The sequence below is a fragment of the Castor canadensis genome, chromosome 4 (assembly GCF_047511655.1).
Source record: "Castor canadensis chromosome 4, mCasCan1.hap1v2, whole genome shotgun sequence".
NCBI lineage: Eukaryota > Metazoa > Chordata > Mammalia > Rodentia > Castoridae > Castor > Castor canadensis.
Genome location: NC_133389.1, coordinates 152,125,585 through 152,145,967, shown reverse-complemented (window position 1 = coordinate 152,145,967; position 20,383 = coordinate 152,125,585). Strand labels below are relative to the sequence as shown.

The 20,383-nt window shown below is 41.8% G+C and overlaps 2 long non-coding RNA genes across 2 annotated transcripts in view; one reads left to right on the top strand and one right to left on the bottom strand.

Annotated features, from left to right (window-relative positions):
- Positions 1-20,383, top strand: part of LOC141422618 (uncharacterized) — a 123,340-nt gene that overhangs the window by 69,066 nt on the left and 33,891 nt on the right. The gene's annotated exons all lie outside the window — the stretch shown is intronic.
- Positions 1,470-11,711, bottom strand: LOC141422619 (uncharacterized). Its single transcript, XR_012447337.1, has 3 exons — positions 11,649-11,711; positions 11,235-11,308; positions 1,470-5,833 (listed from the first exon to the last, which is right to left on the bottom strand). It is a non-coding gene; the product is annotated as an uncharacterized lncRNA (long non-coding RNA).

Here is a 20,383-nt window from a genome sequence, read left to right as displayed (position 1 = left end):
TGTGCTGTTCTGATCTTCTGGTTCTTTGAGAGAAAAGGCCATCTTGGTCATAGTGTGGAGATGCAATGAGAATGTCGATAATTCGGAGACAGGGGGTATGATTGCTTTGCCTGGATGTAAGAACTGAGGTGTGGAAGTGAGCAGAGGTCCTTCCCTGCTGCTGTGTGTGCTGTGTGTAGACGAATGGCTCTCTCGTCTGACCCACCAGCCTGCATGAGAATGAGCAGGGTAAGAATTGTTAGTGGTGCTACATTGCATGTTGTTAAAATATGTTATAGAGGTTACTTAACAAAACAACGTACATTTAAGAGCTATTTGATGACCAGAACTGTTCTGTCTACTATAACATGTGCAGTGGGAAAATTCTTAACCTCTCTGAGCCTCAGTTTTCTTATCTGGAAAATGGGGATAATGCCTGCCACTTGGGGCTATTGCAAGGACTGGGAGAAATTATATATCTGGGCCCCATTCCTGTAGATGAAATTGTTTTGGAGTAGGGGCTGACACTGATAATTTTTAGAAGCTTTCCAGCCAGCATTAAGAACCATGGATGTTCCAGGGTCGCATCTATAATCTGTTACTTGAGAGGCTGAGATCGGGAGGATGAAGATTCAAAGACAGCCCAGGCAAAAAGTCTTTGAGATATCCCTCCCACCCCATTTCAACCAATGGCAGGACGTGGTGACACGTGCCTGTCATTCCAGCTACTTGGGGGAAGCACAAATAGAAGCATGGGGGTTCAGGCCAGCCTCAGCATAAAGTGAGACCCTATCTCAAAAATAACACGAAAGGACTTGGTTGTGGCTCAAGTGGTAGAGTGCCTGCTTTGTAAGCATGAAGTCCTGAGTTCAAACCCCAGTCCCATAAAAACAACAATAACAACAAAAACTAATACAAAACAAGACTTAGCAGAGTGGCTCAAGTGGTAGAGTGCCCGCCTAGCAAGCATGAGTTCAAACCCAGTACCGCCAAAAAACAAACAAACAAAAACCGTGGACGTGGAATTGGGGGTATATTTGCTTATCATGTGTGAGGCCCTGGGTTCAATCTCCAGCACCAACAAAACAATAACAACCCCTGCACAGATACAGCATATGGAAGGGAAGGCTCTCTGTGGTTATGTATTTTTTAGGCTGAAGAATCCCTACTATTCAAGATCCCTTCAGGATGGGGATGAGAAAAAGATAAAATTTATGGAAAGAAAATTCTTTTCCTCTTTCCCCAGATCCAAGGGTTAGATTAAAATAGAGGGGTAAGCCAGTGCACAGGAAGCATTCTCTCCTCTGTAGGCCTTTCCAGATGGGTATCAATGAAGTAGATTTTTCATTAAAAAGAAGAAAATTATTGATGAGAGATTAAATAGTGTAATAAGGATAGATAAATGGATCATCCCTGATGTGTAGGAAGCTCAAGTCTAGCAAGGGAAAATAAGTCATGCCACATTGAACCTGTCTAATACTGGGCTTGGTAAGATTAAATAGTAATGCTTCAAGCTGCTTTTCCCTGGGGGAAGATTGAGGGTGTGACATGGAAAGTTTCAAGACACTTTGAACGGGGGACTCATTTTTAGTGCAACTCTAAGCAGGAAGTGATTCTCATTCTGCCTAACAAAGAACTTCACACTTTTATTAAAGGCTAAGAGAATAAAGACCCAGATCCCTTGGCTTTAAACTTTATGAAATACCATGGAGATATTTTTATTAGTTAGTAGAACAGACAGTAAACATTTGCATGGCATATTTTAAGGAAGAAAATCTTTTGAATACATCAGTTGAAAGATGGGTGGTACTTAAAGGCTGTATACAGAGTAAATATGTAACCAAAGACAGAAGGTTTTGTGGTTTGTAACAAGGTATGCTAGCTCAAAGCAGTGTGGAAGACTGGGTCTAGAACTCCCAGAATCTGCAAGAAGTTGATGCCAAAATTGTTCTTCAGTCCAGACTGCTGTGAGTTTTCACTAATACTTTAGCGTGGATAAAGAAGAAACTGGTGTCAGAAGCTCTTGTATATTCTTTCGAGTTCAATTCCATAGAAGAACATGGCCTGGGGATGATAAACAGAATCCCTATTGTGTACCAAGTCCAATCACTTGGTAGTGACTGTCTAGAACACTTGATTGAGGCTAATTCTGCAGAGTCTGGCTAATAAAAAAATTGCTCCATGGATGATGAATGATGCCTTCCCTAGCAAGGGAGGGAGAGTGAATTATAATACATATACTGTGCTTTGCCAACTCGATGTTGTAAACCATACGGAATTCCCATCACAGGGTGTGGATTTAATCATTCTTAACAATTCCTTTCAGCATCAATCAATGACAAAAGTTAAAGAAGTATTCCAACTTATTGTATTAACCCTAGTTCCTCAGTCCCAAGATGTCATGTATTTTAAGTACAACACTGACTTAATCATGGATCTTAAGGGGAAAATACTATACTAAATGTGAACACTGCAAGGATTTATCCATATATTCCTTTTTAGCACCTCATTCGACATCTGAGAATAAGTGTCTTTCAAAGTCAGCCTATGGGTTCTCTGAATCACTTGTGCCCATTGGCTGTGGTGCACAGCATTGTGGGGCTTCTGCTTTCATCCCCTGAGCTAATGATCTCGCCCCCCCCTTAGCAAATGCAGGTTAGGTGGTCGTATTGTGAAATACCAGGGTTTCATTTGCTTTTCCTGTTTGGTTAAACTCAGTGTTTTACTTTCTTTAATTACATTATTCCTTTCTAGAAGGTAACAGCTTCTTTTGAAAGTCACCCAGAAGCTTCTGAAAGATATTTGGCACCCAGGGGGGACTTTGCAATGAATGAGTTGATCCCACCCAACTCCCTTAATCTTAAAAATTCTATTTCTCCAGAGACTTGTTAGCTTTTCTTATACATAATTACCATCCTATTGTATAGATGGGCATCTTCCTCCCATGGCTGCTGAAGTGCTCTGTTGTTTTGCTAGAAGACATGAAAGTCTAGTCATGCCTTCAGGGATAAATATTTGCTTCACTTACTGTAAATATGCCTTGCTAAGTTCTCCCATGGGGCAGACACAGATACAACTCTGAATCAACCGACTCTCCTGCTTGCAGGTAGCAAATTTCTTTTGACATGAATTATAAGCTTTAGCCCTATTTTAGAAAGCACAGAACGTGAATGTGTAAGACTCTGAGGATGAACAGAATAAAGTAGATATCTAAATGAGGTAAAACTGGAGGATTCAGGTCAAAATTACAGTAATTACAGGCCCAAAGTAAGCAAATGAGGTAAGCAGCTTCTACCTCATGTGAGTCTCCTTCCAGAATAGTCTTAATGGGCTTCATTACACTGGGTGTGCTATAGATGGCAACATAGAAGATATTACAAGAAAAACGATATGAGATAAAAAGTATTAAGTTGGGGCTGGGTGTGGTGGTACACTCCTGTAAACTTCAGCAGTTGGGAAGCTGAGACTGGAGGATTGAGAGTTCAAGGCCAGCCTAGGCTGCTTCTGGATATCCTGTCTCAAAAAACAAAAAACAAAGAAAGAAAGCATTAAGTTGTAAAAGAGGAATGAAGACATGCTAGGGGAATTCAGAGAGGGATAGAGTACTTCCATTTGCATAAGTCAGGGCTAAATGGATGTTGAAGAAATAGGTCCTGAATGGGACCATGTGAAGAGCAGCCAAAGCCTGTGGTGACTATGAAAAAAAGTACCTCTCAGATCTCCAAAGGTGAGGGGCATAATGGACGGCAGGCCTGAGTTGCTGTTCTCTGAAATTTATCACTGTAATTATGCTGAAGACAAGCTTCCCACAGGCTGCTCCTAGGCAGCTGATGAAGAAGAAATGCATGGCAGACAGGCATAGGCTTGCAGAACACTATAGATGGGGCACTTCTCTGATGGGTGACTTTGGCTCAGGGACAACCCATGGCCTTATACAACTCTGTCCCAACTGCCTAGCAGGCTATCACACTTCTATTCAGAGCCTGCCTTCCTTCCTTCTTTCCTTCACATGAGTGTCCAGTCTGATAGCTGTCCTGGCTCCCCTTCCATTTTTCCTCACAGGTGTTTTCCCTGATAAATAACTCTTGTGCACATCTAATCTTGTCTTGGTATGTACTTCTTGGCGGACCCAGATGGACATGCCATCCTTATGGTGATGCCAAGTAGGTATCCCTGTGCATTCCAAACCTGATGTTTCACTTGAGTTATTTCCCTCTGCCTTCTCAGTTACCACTGTTTTTTAGTCATTAGATAGTCTTCTGGTTAAAAGATGTTTTAAGTAGGAAGAAATGCATATGGAAAATTCTCATTGAAAAGGAAGTCAGCCTAGAGAATGACTAAAAAGATATCCTAACTTTTTCTTATTATTTTAGTTACATTTGATAAGCCTTTTATTAACAAAAAAACCCAGAGAAATATATTTTATTAGTCGGACTCTTTTGGTCCCAAATGACAGAAATCCTGTGCAAATTATGATGATAATAATGAGCTACATCTCAGAAGCAGCAGAATTGGGATCTGAGTGACATTAGAATATTATTGCTGCTTCTCATTTCTGAGGCCTGTAAAAGAACCACAAGTGGCACCTGGACTTTACATCCTATAGCCCAGGGATCAAAAGAAAGATGAACTTCTATTTAATTCCAGCCCTAATGTCCAGGAGAAAGCTACCTTGGCCCAGTTTGAGTCAGTGTCCTCCCTCATGTCTATCAAGTGTAGTCTAGGAGACTGGCTTGAGGAAGGATCCATGTTCTACCAACATGGTGGGGCTCATGGCCGCCATGTGCATTCTGTGTGGAGGAAGAAGAAAGGAGGGTTTCTGAGAAGATAACATCATATTTATACTACACACAATGTGTTGGCAAATTCACTGCTGCTCAGCCATGTGCAAACACCTAGACCTTACTCTTTTGCCAAAAGCCTGACAACTCCTCTGGGGAGACCTGAAAGGAAGTGGACTTGTGTCCGGGCACATGGCTCTTGGATTTGATCCATGTGAAGTAAGGAGCTTCAGTTCTGTTAGGATCTGCAATCTCAGAATCACTAGGCACCCTCTCCCACCTACCTCTGATCACAGACTTGCTGGGCTGTGCTTTCAGCTATCTGCTACTTTTCTGACCAGAAGGAGTCCATATGGCATAGGTAGATGAACACTAGCTTTAGAGTTGGAGACCTGACTTCTTTTCTTTAACTAGTTATGGCCACTTCATTTCACTGCACTGGAATTTCTTCAACTCTTCAATAGTGAGTTAGGTAGTAAGGGTCACTTCCAACTCAAAGAGCCTATGATTCGACACATTGTCAGTGTGTAAAGAATCCATTGAGCACTTCTTTATGAATGGTGTTGCCTTCTCACTTGCCATTTCCTTCTTCCCTCCCTCTCCTTCCCTCTCTCTCCCATTCCTTCCTTCCTAGCTTCCTCCTTCCCTTTGTTTCTCCTTTCTATCCTTCCTTCCTCCCTCCTTCCTCTCTCCTTTCTTTCTTCCTTTTCTCCCTCCCTCCCTTCCTCTTTGTCTTCCTTCCTAGTTTTCTTTCTAACAAACAAGTATTGACAACTGGTATATGCCAAGCACTGGGCTATGATTTGGATATAAGATATAAACAAAACCCAGTCCCAGCTCTCAGAGAGCTCAGAGTCCACTGGGGTAGCAGACATATAAACAGATAATAAAAATGGGTCGTGATAATGCTTGGTCACAGATGAGGATATTTCTGTGAGTAAGTTCTTTCTTGCATCTGTCATGAGCTTTTCCTTTCCTGTAATTACATATTGGCCTTTCTACAGGAAGTAGCGTCTTCCAGTTCTTCTTGAAAGAACACATTGGATAAATTAGTTTTGGTTGTTATAGTCATTCTGTAAAAAAAAAAAAAAAAAAGTTTTTTGGAGTTAGTGCATTTAATAAATATTTTTTGAACATGTAGTATGTGCTAGGTTCTGTGCTAGGAGCCTGGATGGGATGACAGACAATGAACAAAGAAACAAAAAACATACATATAATTGCAAGTTTCAGTACATTCCAAAAGGAAATTGAATCGGAAACTTAGATGGAGAATAATGGGGGCGGGGAGGTTATGACTCAGAGAGAGAGGAGCCTGCAGGGTAAGGGCAAGGGGAAGGGTGGAGAGAGATGAGGGTGGGGATACATATTTGCCCATTTTCCGTTACTATGATGAAATATCGAGGCTGGCCACTGTATTAAAAAAGGAGATTTAATTATCTTGCAATTTTAAAGACGGGAAGTTCCAACATCATGGTGCCTAATCTGGCAAGGTCCTCAAGGCAGATGGCATCACAGTGTGGAAGCATGTGTGAGGGGAACAGGACAGTCATGTGGCAAGACAGGAAGCCAGAGGACAACTGGAGAGGGGCCAGATTTGCTCTTTTATAACAACACTCTCTTAGACATGTGAGATTTACCTTAATCCCTTCAAAGAGCACGATCCCAAAGACCTAATGACCTCCCTCTAGGCCCCACCTCTAAAAGATCTCAGCACCTCTTAACATCAGCACACTGGGAAATACACTTTACAGTACATGGACTTTTGGGGGACAAACCACATCTAAACCATAGCAGAGTAGACAGAGGCTAGGTCAAGGCTAGTGTAAGTATAAGGCATTTGTGATGGAAGACATTGAAGATTTGGGGAAGCAGAATGACTTGATGAAATTTGTGCTTTATAAAGGTGGTTCTGGCCAGGTGTGGTGACACATAACTGTAATCCAGAACTTGGGAGACAAGGTTCCCAAGGTCCAGGCCAGTCTGGGCTACAGAAAATTAAAGTCCAGCCTGAACTACATAACAAGACCTGAAGCAAGGACTGAGATGTAACTCAGTGTTAGAAGTCTTGCTTAGCATGCATAAGGCACTGGGTTCTATCCCCAGCACTGCAACACACACACACACACACACACACACACACACACACACACAGTAGTTCTGACCACTGGGCATGTCCCATCTTCTCCTGATGGAAGGAGGGCTCTCTTGTATACTCACTTAGGGGTGCGTATATTTTTTTTGTCGGGGAGGGGGTTGGTTGGTAGGAGTTAAGAGAGCTGGGGGAGGGAGAGGCTCCTCCTCACCTGTACTGGCTCAGCCTTGTCCAGCACATCCTTTGCCTCAAGTAACCATGAGGGCCAGATGGAGAAAGGAGGATGAGTTCCTTTTGACTCTGCATTTACTTCAACGGTTAAAAAAAAAAAAGCCAGATACCAGTGATGGCTCACGCCTGAAATCCTAGCTACTGAGATCAGGGGATTGCGGTTCAAAGCCAGCCTGGGCAAATAGTGCTCAAGACTATTTCACAAAAATCTTTCACAAAAATGGTTGGAGGAAAACTCTTAAGTTGATACAAGAAAGAGTAGGAAATACTCTGGAGTTAGTAGGTATAGGTAAGAACTTTCTCAATGAAACCCAAGCAGCACAGCAACTAAGAGATAGCATAGATAAATGGGACCTCATAAAACTAAAAAGCTTCTGTTCATCAAAAGAAATGGTCTCTAAACTGAAGAGAACACCCACAGAGTGGGAGAAAATATTTGCCAACTATACAACAGATAAAGGACTGATAACCAGAATATACAGGGAACTTAAAAAACTAAATTCTCCCAAAACTAATGAACCAATAAAGAACTGGGCACGTGAACTAAACAGAACTTTCTCAAAAGAAGAAATTCAAATGGCCAGAAAACACATGAAAAAATGCTCACCATCTCTAGCAATAAAGGAAATGCAAATTAAAACCACGCTAAGATTCCACCTCACCCCTGTTAGAATAGCCATCATCAGCAACACCACCAACAACAGGTGTTGGCGAGGATTCGGGGAAAAAGGAACCCTCTTACACTGTTGGTGGGAATGTAGACTAGTACAACCACTCTGGAAAAAAATTTGGAGGCTCCTTAAAAAGCTAGACATCGATCTACCATTTGATCCAGCAATACCACTCTTGGGGATATACCCAAAAGAGTGTGACACAGGTGACTCCAGAGGCACCTGCACACCCATGTTTATTGCAGCACTATTCACAATAGCCAAGTTATGGAAACAGCCAAGATGCCCCACCACTGACGAATGGATTAAGAAAATGTGGTATCTATACACAATGGAATTTTATGCAGCCATGAAGAAGAACGAAATGTTATCATTCGCTGGTAAATGGATGGAATTGGAGAACATCATTCTGAGTGAGGTTAGCCTGGCCCAAAAGACCAAAAATCGTATGTTCTCCCTCATATGTGGACATTAGATCAAGGGCAAACACAACAAGGGGATTGGACTATGAGCACATGATAAAAGCGAGAGCACACAAGGGAGGGGTGAGGATAGGTAAGACACCTAAAAAACTAGCTAGCATTTGTTGCCCTTAATGCAGAGAAACTAAAGCAGATACCTTAAAGCAACTGAGGCCAATAGGAAAAGGGGACCAGGAACTAGAGAAAAGGTTAGATCAAAAAGAATTAACCTAGAAGGTAACACACACGCACAGGAAATCAATGTGAGTCAACTCCCTGTATAGCTATCCTTATCTCAACCAGCAAAAACCCTTGTTCCTTCCTATTATTGCTTATACTCCCTCTACAACAAAATTAGAAATAAGGGCAAAATAGTTTCTGCTGGGTATTGAGGCGGGGGAGGGGGAGAGGGAGGGGGGGAGTGGGTGGTAAAGGAGGGGGTGGGGCAGGGGGGAGAAATGACCCAAGCCTTGTATGCACATATGAATAACAAAAGAAAAATGAAAAAAAAAATTTCCCAAAAAAAAAAAAAAAATGGTTGGAGGAGTGTTTCAAGCAGTAAGAGCAAGCATGAGGCCCTAACGTCAAACCAAAAAAAAAAAAGGTAAGAGAAAAATAAAAAAGGAAGCTGTGGTATAAATGCATTGTCCCTTCTAAAGAGAGCTATTGGAAATAGACAGCAAAACATTTTACAGCCTCATGTGTGGTACAATTGGCTCCACTGCTGTCCCCGCCTGGCCAGTCCATGGGGACAGTGGAGAGCTGTAGCCAGTTACTCTGGGATAGCCAAGGACAGACTGGATTTTGGAATCAGACAGGATTAGGCTCAAATAATGGCTAAACTTTGCCATATGATCCTGGGCTGGTTACTTAATGTCTTTGAACCTCATCTTCTGATCTGTAAAATTGAAATAATGCCATTATCCTTGTGAGGTTGTCATAAGGATTAACCTGGGTATTAAGTGCCACAGATATGCCAAACAAATGTTAGCTGCCATGATTACTGAGAGAGTTGGTCATCTGTTGGGTCTTTGGGATTAAACCAGGCTTTGAATTCCTTTTTTCTTCTTTCAAGACCCTCAGTGTCTACCTCCCTTCCCATCCAAACTCTCTATAAGAAAATATTAGCTTACTGGGAGCTTGGAGTAGTGAGGAACTTCAAAATGTACCTCCACTTTCAAGTGAGTTATGGATTATTTTTATTTTGCACCTTATTAAATTCCAATGGAATGTGTTCAATTTCAGCACACAACTGGCAGCATTGCTTTTTGGAATTTGGGGGCATTGGGAGAAATATTTAGAAACTCTCCTCCCCTTCTTCATTGCAGCTTGGTTCAGTGAACTTCTATCAGAATGCTAATGCTGCTTGCAAATTCCTACTGTGAGCTCCTGAAGCCACAGGATTTGGTCCCCTTAGTGCTTTGGATACAGAGAAGGTGGGGCTTGGGAAATGCCTTCCAGGATCTTGATGGGCAGCTCAATGCCAGGCTCCTTACCCAGTCCCTGGCACAGTTGTGGTCACTGCTGCTTGGGGAGGCTGGCTTTGAAAACTGGTGTTTTGTTGGTAGGAACTCAACCCCCATGGCAGGCTGACTTGGGTTGCAATGGAAAGTAGATTCCAAAGCTGCCCCTGGAATGTGAACTTTTCCTGGAAGCTTTCCACGCTGCTTCTTAGAGAACAGCAGGCATCAACGTATTCACACCAGGAGTCAATTAAAGAAACCAAATTATTGCCATTCCAACAAACAGTGTTCTCTCTTCCTTTTCAAATAAACTTGTTAGGATGGCCTCAAAGCCCAGTCTAATTACACAATCAGATAGCATAAATCTGATTAGAAGCTTTTCGTCTATGTTAATTAATTTTCTCCTGCAATCAAAGCTATTTTTAGTAAATGTTAAATATGTATTTAGACAACTTCAATGTGTATCTTTCCTGAAACCTGCTGGGATTCTCTTCCACTCATCCTTACTCCCTTTTGATGAGTATGCTCCTAGAACACAATATTCTCGAGAAAAGATTTAAGTGAACAGCATGTGTTCATAATTCAGCCTGCGATGGAAATACACATATCCTGGAGAAAAATAGATCCCATATCGTTGGTTAGAGTGGGGGTCATTTAAGGTGGTTCTGGATAACTTACATGCTGGATCCGCCAGATGGAAAAGAAGAGGAAATAAAATGGTAAGAATGTCAGCAGTTAGAGCATAACTGTGTCTTTCAAACTTATCTGAAATAGGACCTTCCAAGTACAATCATTCTTGCCAATTATTCTCCTCTTGCTCCTCCCTTCCCCCCTCCATCATAGGAATATTCTCTGCTAGCCCAAAATATTGAACTCTGCAATCCAAATGGTTGCAATGGTGATTGTACAGGTAAGAGAATGCATGTTACTCATCTTAGCACAGTGCCTGATACATAATAGTTGGTCAATGTATGCTTTATGGAAGGAAGAAGGAAGGAGGGAAGGAAGGAAGAAGGGAGAGAGGGAGAGGGGGAATGAGGAATGGAGGGATGGACAGAGGAAAGAAGGTTCTCATATTCTACATGGTTGAGATCCAATGATCTTTTTGAAAGACTATCCTTCTGGTTGAAAAGTATGACCAATGAAATTTGATAAAATGTAGTTTGACAAAATACAGAGCACTGGCTGGTGTCATATGTCAGACACTCTTAGTGAGTATGAGGACTGGGTAAATTGTGGGAAAATTCTTTTTCCTTTGTAGTGGGATTCCTTAAGTGTCTTAATTAAGATCCATGTCATCTTAATATTGATGAGAATTGTTGCTGTTATTTTAGGTTCCTCTCAGTTCACTACGTCCTTGTCAAGTCTGATGTAAAAAAAACAAAAACAAAAACAAAAACCTACTTTGAGATTAAACACACACACACACACACACACACACACACACACACACACACACACAAAACAAATTCCCACAGAACTCAAGCTATTGCTTGAAACATTTCAGTTTAGGTGCAAAGTGCTAGTTGTAGAAATTGCTCTTTACTTTTTGTTACCTTTAGTAAGTTCTGAAACTGACTTTTAATAACTTCCTTCAACTGGTGGTGTCATGTTTCTTTTTGGAATTGGCCTAGAACAACAGAAAGAAAGAAGAAATCCGATGCAACCATTCCTAACATGTAATAAAAAAAAAAAATTGCAAATACCAAACATGAAATAAGGTTTCTTTTCCTGTTGGTAGGTTTGAATAATTCACATTGAAGTTACACACAGTAAAGGGAGAATTCCCTGAAGGTTACTGGTTCAATATGTATGCACAAGGAGATTGGGGACTATTTGCACTGCTCTGGGGGAGGAGATAGGGGCCACTTATCAGAGTCCCCAACACTAGCCAGCAGGAGACCTCCCACACTCTTGGCCTTAGAGAAAGAACCCAATTTGACCAAACAGTGATAAGAAAGAGGACTCACCACTGTGTCTGGGTAGCTGCTGCCTGGCTGAAGTTTGATAATGTCTAATAATATCGTGTGTTTACACAGGAGCCTTTTCCTAGGGGCAAAGTGCGTTACCACCATTATCTCATTAACCTGTCCTTTGACCCTAAAAGTGGCCACATTTGGCTGGGACTGCGAGTGAGGGAACAAAAGAATTAGAAGGCAGAGTTATGTTAGGTTTGGAATTCAGGCCTCCATGTTTCTCTTCATCGCTCTTAGGTGGAGCCCATTCCAAATGATGGCCTTATTTAAAAAGGAGAAACAAGCCCAGGTGCTGGTGGCTCATGTCTCAAATCCTAGCTACTCAGGAGGCAGAGATCAGGAGGATTACAGTTTGAAGCCAGCCCTGGGCACATAGTTTGAGAGACTCTCTCTGAAAATACCCAACACACAAAAGGGCTGGTGGTAAATCAAGTGTTAGAGCATCTGTCTATCAAGTGTGAAGCCTTGAGTTCAAACCCCAGTACCACCACAACCCCCCTCAAAAAAAAAAGAGAGAAACAATTCTGTTGCCTTCTTATTTTCAGTGTGTTTAAGGGAAAAGGTGAAAATCCTAAGAAGAAGCCTACTTGTATATTCTAATTCAGGTGTTCTTTATCTTGGCTTGGCTCAGTCTTGTGTGCAGACTTAATGACTGTACTTGCACTTTTTTTCTTTAATGGGGACTGAGCCCACAGCCTCCATCAGATTTTCTAAAGGGTCTATGATTCCTTGCCAAGAACCTCCAGATTCTGTTTTGTTCTCTTCAGCTCTGGTGAGGTATTGTAGGCTGTCTATAGAAAACTCATAGTTTCCATCAGCATTTAGAGTTCCAACTATGTATTCAGCTCTAGTCTAGTTAGGAGATCATGGGGTAGGAGAAATTGACTTTGGCTGGTAACCTATTAATCATTGCTAAGAGTGTTAATACTTTATTTGACTCCAAATAATTTGTAAGAGTATTCTATTATATTTACTTATTCTTTTATTCATCTGTCTCACAAACATTCACCAATTGTGTTACTTTTCTAGGGCTGCTGTAGCAAAATAAGCACAAATGAGGGGGCTTAACCAATGGACATTTCTACTCTTACAGTTCCAGAGACGAGCAGGCTAAAGTCAAGGTTATCAGCAGTATCATGTTCTCATGGAAAACTCAAGGAGAGGAACTGTCTTTTCCTAGTTTCTGGTGGTTGCTGGTAATCCTTGGTGTTCCTTATAGACCCAGCACTCCAATCTGTCTCTGTCATCATGTGACATTTTCTCCATGTCCTTCTTCTCTGCTTCCTTATTCATATTGGATTAAGGGCCCCCTCAATTTCAGTATGACCTTAACTAATTACATCTGCAATGACCCTATTTCCAAGGAAGGTCACATTCTGTGACTCAAGGAAGGGCATACATTTTGAGGAGAGCTATTTAGTCCAGTGTACTGAGCATGTTCTATGCATTGGTTTTTCTGTTGGGCATTGGAAATCCAGTATGAGAAAAATCACTGCTCCCCCGGCACTAGCCATAATGAATAACTTCGTTGTTCTTTTCATTATTCCAGTTGCCCTACGTTGATGCAGGAATATTGGAGGGCTAGGCCTTTTCTCTTCTTTCTGGATCTACATTCCTACCCATTTCTGGAGGGAGCAAGAGATCTGGGGTTCATCCAATAAAGGGCTTAATTACTTTAAAAAATCATAATACCTATGAATTCTCCCTGTGGCCAAAAGAATGCATTTATGTGCTATATGAGTATATAGGGCACTTGTAGCAGGTCATTATTACTATAATTATTATTATTATATTATTATTATTATTATACATAGCAGGAACAGGGGAGATGAGGCTGGAGATCCTGGCAGAGACCATGGAGAGCCTCGTGGGCTTGCTTAGGGTTTTAACCATGAAAGAGATACTGTCATGCTTGCCTTTGCCACAGTTCCTTCTGGTACACTGTGGGGCAAATTGGACAAGGGACCAAAATGAGGAAGGGAGCTAGTTAGGTGGCTATTATAGTGATCTAAGCAAGAGGTGGTGGTTGTGGGGAGATACTAGGGGGTGATTAGCTGGCAGGGAGTGGAGGGGAGTCATGCATAATTGGCTGATTGATGGTGAGGACAGAGCCAAGGATAAATTGCAGTTTCCAGCAGGGTAAAATATATAGCACCAGCTGTTGGATCCTAAGCCATTCACCTTGTCCCACTCCCATGGTATCTCTTAAACACTGAGAAGACCCTTTAGGGTTGCCCAGGAGAGCAGTAAGCAAGCCAGTGTCTGGCAATGTTAGAGAAGCAGAGCTACCTTTCCCTTCTCCCTCAAGGCAAGGTCTGTAGAGAGAACTACAATGACTAGGTCTCTGTTAGAGCAATGTCTGCCTCACCATATTCTTTCAACAGTGCTGATAGGGAGGTTTCTAAACATCTTGTTCTCTTACCCAGGATATCTATGGGAGGGAAGGGGGACATTTCAGGCTGTGGGTGGAGGAGGCTAGTTTGACCGTGGGACATTCTTGCTGTCCCTTGATTGTCTGAGTACCATGCACTCAACAACTGAGCTGAAGATATTTATCCAAACCGGAATAACAAACAATGATTCTTTTCATGCTTGGAGGGAGCCATTAATGCATTTTCCCCAAGCAACTTCCAAACTTCTAGGGAATCTGTCATTACCTCTCAACTCCCTCATCTTGAAGGGGAGTTTGGAGCCAGAACACAGGGGCGACATTGCAGAGTACATGGGGTGAGTCATCTGGACTTGGGTGGTGACTTTCTGGAGTCACTCCTGGGGTGGGGGCACTTACTTACTCAGCTTCCCTGCAATCCTTTTATGTAAGAACACAAGGAGATGAGTTAAATCCAAACCTACTTCAGCTCCACCAGTCTATCAGCCCCACTGGTGGCCATAATCCTCTTATGACACCCTGTCACATGGATGAGGTCATTAGACATAGGTCACCAAAAAGCAGGGTCTAATTCTTTGCTAACAAGTAACACATGATAAAGAACAACTGTATTTGAATCACACACACATACAACCAGCTAATCACAATTTTAGTGATATTTCAAAGAAACAGGGAGAATTCTATAGACACCAATAATTTGGTAGTCAGGGTTAACAGAAGAAAAAGAAGCAGGAAGAGGGATGCAGTACTGTAACAGGAATCAAGGGCTCTTGGGTAAGCTAACATCTTGATGGCTCAGATTTCCCTGTCTTTACAATGGGGACAAGAGTATCTATCTCAGAGAGGTGTTGAGAGAACAGAATGAGATAAGATGTATAGAGTGCTTAGTGTGCACACTCTACATGTGTGCCTGGTACACCAATGGCAGTGACTTACCATTCTTGTAACTCTGGAGTACAGAGAAGGAAAGTAAGTGTAAGTAGTCAATTCACTGATTTTCAATTTGTTGTCAAAATAATGATTAAATAAAGGTGTCAGGGGCTCAGGAAAGTGTTGTGCTCAGAATTTTCTCTTGCTATTTTGCTCTGTCACACTTTCCTTCATGAGTTTTTCCCTTTGATCTTTGTCTTTCTCCCTCTTTTTCTCCTCCTCCTTTCCTTTTTTCCTCCTCTTCTCCCTTCTTTAATACATTCTAACTTTATTACCTTTTTCTTGTTCCAGAGTGAACAGGTAAGAAAGATCTCTAGGTTAAAAGAAATAGCCTTCTTAGGGCTGGTGGAGTGGCTCAAGTGGTGGAGGACTTGCCTAGCAAGCATGAGGCCCTGAGTTCAAACTCTGATACCTCAAAAAAAAAAAAAAATCCAGAATCCCCCCCCAAGGAAAACGAGGCTAGCTCCCTTCTAATTTTTCTTGAAGGCTTATCCTATGTCAAAGGACATACACTATGGTAAATTCTTTCTTTAAAAAAAAAACCAAATAGCCAGAATTAAAAGGTACAATGTTTACTCCTATCCATGTAATAACAACTGTCTTGGAAGTAGAACTGTTTGAGTATTTTTATTCATATGCATTTATTCAACCCTGATGTTCCGACTAGCAGAAATTATGTTTTATAATTTAAAAATAACAAAAGGCATTTGAGACAGCATTCTGATTGGACAGCAGAGATTGCATTTGGATTTTGTTCAGTAGCCACTTCAACTGCTCAGACACAGTTCAGTAATCCTGAGAGACAAGCACAGAGCAGCTATAAATAGATAATAGGGTGGTTTGCACTGAAAAGGGACTTGACTATCTGAAGTAAACATTTTGTACAACTTGTAGACCAAAACCCAAATGATGAATGGAGGAATTGTATGATGCTTTCCTCTGCTCTGAGATGAACGAACTGAATTCTTCTGGTGATTTAACTCTTACAGTGAAATAGGTTCCCTGCTTATGTGAAGTAGGAATCCACTTTGGTCAAGGGAGCTCTTTTAAATTGTGTCCCTGATTAAGGAACACAAAGGTTGAATTTTTAGCCTTCCTTTTTGCCAGCCATTTGTGCCAACAGTAAAATGAAACTTCTTTGTGACTTGAGGGGAGGGTTTGGTTTGAAACATTTGTTCTCATTTTCTGGGCTCTTCTGACATTGTCAAACCATTTGGCTTTTGAAGAATGCTGCAAGGACAGACAAATGCACACTATGTGGGAAGCTGGGAGCGCTGGCGGCCAATTAATATGGCATTGACTTTCCAAGGAAAGCATGCTACTTAGCAGCTTAACTACTTGGAAGTCAGAAGTGCAAATAGTGATGAAATGGCAACAAGTTACCCTTACAAGGGATTCTTTCCTGCTAAAGGTTAAATAGTCTCAGACTGGCATGTGTCATTGTGTAAAGGTGTCGAGTGACATCATTTGACTTCCACATCAACCTTCATGGAATGAGACCTAGAAAGTAATGATGAAAAAATGCAGCTACAACTACCGCATTTCAATGTTTTCAATGGAGAAAGAGAAATAGGGAGAGAGAGGGAGAGGGGAAGAAAGAGAGAGAGGGAGAGGAGAGAAGAAAAAGACAGTATTTTTTGTCTTTTTTTTTTTGAGACAGCATCTTGCTATGCAGCCTAGACTGGCCTGGAACTTGAGATACTCCTGCCTTGGCCTCCTGACTGCTGGGATTACAGAAGTGCACAACCATACCTAGCTTAAAAAAAAAGTGTTTTAATCATGAACAAAATTAAAAAGATAGTATTTTAACCTTCAGATTTTCCCTCAAGTCTGCCCCTCTTTAGATTAGCAAAGACTAGCCTGAACTACCCCTCAAGACCTTTTTTAGAATATTTAGAATGGTCTACAGACACACATACCCCACCACCACCACCAACTACAATAATAACAACTTTTCACTTATTTTATGTATGACTGGAATTTTGGTGAGAACCTAAACTTTCTGAACAATCTAAAACTCTCATAGACTTTGGATAAATTAAAAACAAGACATTAGTTCCTCATCATATCTAGCCTACATGAGGCTTTAATAAGCCGATTAGTCAGACAGTTGTACTGGTCAAAGCCTTTGGGGTTCTTATTTACCAGTCCTCTGTTGGAAACCCAGTTACCCCACTGGCAAATGTTGTACACCTGCAGAAGCAAGAATGCAGAAGGGAGAGGTCCATGGCAAGAGATGCAAGATGCTGACATCCTGACATTCAGCACCAGGAAACAGGTCATGTCCTACTTCTTTCTCTGTGAATGCACTGGATTTATTATTGTCGAAATTCATGGAGTTATTTCATGTATGTCACTATTATTATTAATCTTTTACTGTTTTTTGGGGCAGTACTGGGGTTTGAACTCAGGGATTTGCACTTGTTAGGCTGGTGCTTTACCGTTTGAGCTATGCCTCCAGCCATTAATTTTTATTTAGGATAACAACAACAAAAACAGTGCTGCCTTCAGAATTCACACTTCTCAGAGGAATTTAGCTACATACTCTGCGATAGTTTTCATTCTTTCCCCAAAACAGTTTCCTGTGTGTAAAGAGCCCTCCAATGGAAAGCAGACCTAAAATAGTCTCCATTCTCCCTCCTTCTGTGCCTCAGTTGCCCTTTCTGTAAACTGGGGATAATAAAAGGGTATGTAAGGTGGGAAGCTTGTATAACACTCTCCTGAGTTCATGTTCAGCTCTAATGCTCAGAATGAGTTCACATGGAGAGCCTGTAAAACAAGAATAATAATAATTTCTATCTCATAATATTGTCTGAACTAAATGAGCCAATATAAATACTTAACTCGGAATTGACATATAATAAGGTGTGAGGTGCAAGTCTGCAATCCCAGCATTCAGGAGGCAGAGACAGAGGATTGCGAGTTTGAGGCCAGCCTGGACCCTATAGCAGACCTGTCTCAGTAATAATAATAATAATAAAAGTAATAAAGAAAAATAATAAGCACTTATTAGATGACAGCTATCAAGCGCTAATTCAGCATGATAATATTGGTATATGTGACAATGACGATGCTACCATTTTTGTGACTCCCAGCTTAGGTCTTCAGGAAGGGGATTTCTGTGGAACTGGAGTTTGTTTTCCTCAGGTTCCCACTCACTGACTCATCAGCAGGGAGACTGCTTGCCCTAGTTGGAAGAAGCATGAACTTTCCCACTAAGCCCCTGTCCCACCCTCCACAGCCCATCCTTGTCTTAGGGAAGGCGAGCAATAGAGGAGGCCTCTTAGGAACATTTGAGCCAAGCCTGGAGGGGCTGGTGGGATGGACTGTGTGGAGCACCTCCCGGAGCTCTTTTCTGGCTGCCAGGACAGAAAACTCTTGCAGGGTAAGCCTGGGGAGCCTCCAGCCCTTTAGCATTTAAATAGCATTTAGAACCTTCTGCTTCTCACTAAGTAGAAAAACAAAAAACGAAAACACACCCAAAAACCTTCTTGGGAACTAGCACTGAAAATCCCCTCCTCAATTCCTGTCTGGAAGTAAATTATTTTCCTCCCTTTTGAATGGTTCTGGATAAAATTAAAAAGAATAATAGAGAACGGAAGACATTAAGACCTCAGTAAATATTTGTAGCATGGAGATTAGGGGCACAGGTCAGAGCCAGTGTTGTCACTCTCTACCTTGTAGGACTGTTTCCTCATGTGTCAAATGGGGACTAATTACACCTACCTCCCAGGGTTGCTGTGAAGAATAAATGAGCTCGTTATACCACAATCATAATGATGCTGGTATTTACTGATCACCTGTTAGATGCCAAATACCATGGGTAGGGTTTTGAGGGGGTTATCTTACCCACTACGCCATATTGTACTCACTCATATAGTCGGTGCCTAATAAATGTTATCCGTTATACATACGATGATCATTAACATCAACAAAACACAAGGAGCCAGCCTGCATTTCCGTGGTGACATGTTTGTACCATAATGCTCCCTTTCACAAAGCTGGTCCAAACTCCTCACCACTCCCCTACCCCTCTTAAGACTCTCCACTCCTGGCCATGCCACATCTTTAAATCCTACTGCTCTGAGGTAAAGATGAGCAGATTCAGAGTCTCTGGGAGGTCTGGGTGGATCCTTCCATGTGGGTTGGCCTTGGATTACAGAACAAGCTGCTTTAAGCCTCATGGTCTAGCATTAATTTCCCCATCGTTGAAATGTGATCAGATCAAGATCCCATTACCCATTTGCTAGTAGTTTAGGACCCTGGGGACAAAGACTCTTTGAAAACACAGAGCATGGTGGTTTCCAGCCACTCCTTGCTCTCCCCTTCTGAAGCTAAGACAGTGGTTCTGGCTGAGACTCAGGGCAACAAGTCCCAGCAGTCATTGTGCTAATCACAGGCCAGCATAGCACACGGCACATGGTGGTGGGTCCTCTAGAAACCATCTGTTGGAACTGAAGAGAATTCACGATGTTAACCAAGGTCTTGTTCCCTATGTCTGCTATAAAGAGCAATTCAGAGACCAGCTGTCACCCTCTTTCCTTCCAGCTACTCCAGACCTGGAATCTGGAACTCAGTGCTGTATGCCATTTGTTTTCCTTTAGAAATTAAAAAATTATACAATTGGTGCTAGTTTATGCATTGTTGGCACTGTATTTCCTGTTCCTTCCATGGTACTCTCCAGAACATTTTCCCATTTTATTAAATGGTACCCTAGAATCTTCAAGGCCATGCTGAAGTTTGGGGATCAAAACTTCTAAAAATAAGTAGAATTAGATCACTTATTCACAGACCATAGAGAATTTTATGTCCTCAACCCTCCTCCCTTTGTCCCTGCCTCCAACGGATAGGCTTATCTCTCCAAACCACTTCCTGAACTCTAAGCTGTATCTGATGCCAGGGCTGAGCAGCAGAAAGAGCTTTGGAGGTGAGGTACATGAAAGGTGAACTTGAGTTCTCATGAAGAGTGAGGTAGACCCCAGCTCAAGTACACTTGAACCCCTCATTATAGCTTCAATTTTATTTTGTTAGTTGGAAGGTTTTTGAAAGAGGCTTTAAGGGACCTGGAGAAACGTTTCAGTTCCTGCCTGGAGTATAACTGATCAGAATCAAAAACTTCTGTCCTACCATTTCAACTATTTAAAATGTAGATTTGGTGCGAAAATACCCAGCAATAGAAAATCTACAAAACTGTGTCTAAACCTAGCTGTGAAAGGACAATGTACTTGGGGAGAAATCAAGATTCCATGGAATGAAACCCCTTGAAGTTTTTGTTTGGCTTTTGAGACAGGGTTTCACTATGCAGCCCAGGCTGGTCTCAAACTCTTGATCTTCCTGTCTTAGCCTCCTGAGTGCTGGGATTACAGATATGTACCACCACACTCATCACTCTTGGGTTTTTGAGGAAGAT